Source organism: Hylobates moloch, unplaced genomic scaffold (assembly GCF_009828535.3).
Source record: "Hylobates moloch isolate HMO894 unplaced genomic scaffold, HMol_V3 SCAFFOLD_40, whole genome shotgun sequence".
Lineage (NCBI taxonomy): Eukaryota > Metazoa > Chordata > Mammalia > Primates > Hylobatidae > Hylobates > Hylobates moloch.
Window position 1 is genome coordinate 367264 of NW_026652315.1, and position 3198 is coordinate 370461.

Below are 3198 nucleotides of genomic sequence, written 5' to 3' on the forward strand. Positions count from 1 at the left end.
TTTAAGAAACGCAAAGGAATTCTTCATATGGTTGCACACAAAGCCCGCACTCATGTCCAGCTCCAGGGCAAGCCAAGTGGATGCTAAGAAACAGGAAACAACCAAGCTATGAAGAAAACTGAGCCAAGTGTTGAAAAGATAATTTGTCCAAAACCAGACCCCTGGTGAAGCTTCATTGTGTTATTTATTAGCTAAGGGTTAGGAGTATGTGGAAATGAAGGGTTGCTGGGACCATTAACAGAAGATCTTTATGGCCATTACTGACTCAAATGTCAGGAATGAAGGGCCTTTACTCTCTAGAATCCCCAGCTCCTTTTATGGGGCAGTCTTTCAGGTATGAAATCAGTCAACTTTGGAAAACTGTCTTTTTGTTTGAATTTTTGATGCTGCAAAGGACAGAGGGAGTAAGGAAAGAGGTAATACACAGGGCAAGGTTGCATCTTCCCAGAGGGGCCAGCAGAGAGGCACATTTATCTTGACAGGCTCCCCTTCTGAGGCAGCACCCTGGGAGTCCCCAGAGCCATTCATCCAGCAACACCAAGCCTCTGCGGGCAGGCTCTGGGCTTGGCAGAAGCCCTTCCTGGCACGGTTCCACGCCAGAAAAAGAATTCTGCTTTCCCCCTGCAGGAGGAGAGAGGGTCTGGAGGTGAATGGAGCCACATCCCTCCAGTCCCAGAATGCCACAGGTCTTCAGCAAGATGACAACAGGCAACATAAACTGGGCCTCCAGGACATGCCAAGCACAGAACTAAGAGCACTGCATACATGATGTGCTGTCATTTCCCAAAACCCAAAGCCTCAGCTCTCCATCTCTAAGATAAGGAGACCCTAGAGGGCCTCCCAATGCCTGTCTTGAGACCAGCTGTAGCACAAGCACTGGTGCTTTATGTTAAACATGTATGTGATGTATTTGGAAAGATACCAAGAAACAGATAATCATATTTGTTTCTGAGGACTGAGACACGAGGATAAGGCATTGGAAGGAAATCTTCCCACATACATATACTTTTATTTACCTATTTATTTTAGAATTTTTAACCTAATGCATGCAGTTAACAATTTTAAAATAACTAAAATAATTTACATTTGAAATAAGACAAACAACAAATAAAGATTTCTGGGCCTACTGCAGTCCAATTGAATCAGAATATTCAGAGAAGAAATGGGGCAGCCATTTTTAATCAGTTCTCCAAAGTGATTCTGATGCCAGGTTCAAGAACCACTACTCTCAAGGACAACTATTCCCTCCCTGCTCAGGACCCCTGTATTTTACAGATAAGAAAACTGAGCTGTGAGAGGAGCACTGACTAAGCCAAGTCATATAGTTGCTGAGAAACAGAATACCAAGTAAAATTCAGGTTTTCAATGCCAGATTTCCAAACTATGAAAACCCTCACTGTAACCTCAGTGCAGCCCCGAGCATCCTTTTATTTCAATTCTACTTCTTGCCCCAGGTCCCCTGCCTTTCAAACCCTGCTTTCTTCAAGCTAATCTGGTAAACGGAGTGATGACGTGTTTAGTGGGTACTAATGGGCTAATGTACTCTATTAAAAGACACTTCATGAAGCTTTCTGGAGCCATGTGCAATTAGCAACTGTGTTTTACTTCTGTAAAGTAATATAGGTGATTCAGTAGGATAGCAGTTTTCCCAAAATTCTACCCCAGGAGGCAGAGGAGAAAAGGCACTGGACTTAAGTCCCAGGACCTGGATATAAAGGTTTATCCTGTGGAAGTCATTTTGGCTCACTTTCTGCATCTGTAAAGTGAGGATATTAGACTGAATAATCTGAAAGGTCCCCAGGTATGGTTTGAATGTGTCCCTCAAAGTTCATGTGTTGAAAATGGAATCCCTAAAGCAACAGTGTTGAGAAGTGAGATCTTTAATAGGCAATTCAGTCTTGAGGGCTCTGCCCTCATGAATGCATTAATGTTATCATGGGAGTGGGTTTGTTTTAAAAGCAAGTTTAGCCCTCTCTTGCTGGCTTGCTCTTGGCCTCTCTTACCCTTCTGCCTTCTGCCATGAGATGATGTGGCATGAAAGCCCTCACCAGATGCCAGTGCCATGCCCTTGGACTTCCCAGCCTTGAGAATAGTGAGCCAAATAAACTTCTATTGTTTGCAACTCACCAGTCTTTGGTATTCTGTTATAGCAACACAAAATGGACTAAGACAAACCTCAAAGGCCCCTTTTACCTCTCAAAATTCTATATATAATACCTACCTAAATATTTCTTTTCTGTTTGAATCTATATTTTAAATGATAGGAAGATATAATTGTCTTTTTGGGAAACAGTTCCTGGTAACACTGAAAATTTTGTAGCTCTGAGCACCAGGAATATGGTTTTAGCCATTACAGAATTGGGTGGGCAACAAAAAGAACCATTCAGGGCAGTTTCAGTTTTGATCAGAAGAAAGAACAGTAGCAGTGACCAAATATAAGTTAAAGAAAAGAAAATAGCCTGTTAGACTTGGAAAGAACCCAGCATGGAAAGCTGTATTTTAGCACGAACATGCCTGATCCCTCATGATTTCTGTTCCTGTAGAGGGAGGAAAGCAAGATATGTGTCAAAGAAAGGGATGGTCAATAAGAGATTCTCTATTTTTCATTTCCTTGCAGTCCCTACTATACCAACTGGGACAAGGAGCCTTGATTTAAGGTTTCTCTCCTACTAAAATGCATGAGAGAGATATTACTTTAAGTCTTATCAGCCATATACCCTGAGTATATATGAATTTTTCAGATCTTTTTATGAGCAGGTTTAAAAAATTTAAGGTGGTACAATATACATAACATTTACCATTTTAACAGTTTTTAAGTGCACAGTTCTGTGGCATTTAGCACATTCACACTGTTGTCACCATCATCTATCTCTAGAACTTTTTCATCTTCCCCATGTGAAACTCCATATTCATTAATAACACTGACACTTATTCCCTCTCCCACTCGCCCCTGGCTGCCGCCATTCTATTTTCTGTCTCTATGAATTTGACTACTCTAGGCACCTCATACAAGTGGCATCTTATATAAATGGAGCCTCATATATGTAAGTGAAATTATATAATATTTGTCTTTTTGTGACAGCTTTGTTTCATGTAGCATGTCTTAAAAGTTCTTTCATGTTGTCGCATGTGACAGGATTTCCTTCATTTTTTAAGGCTGAAAAAATTTACATGTTAATATGTTACATAGTATAATAT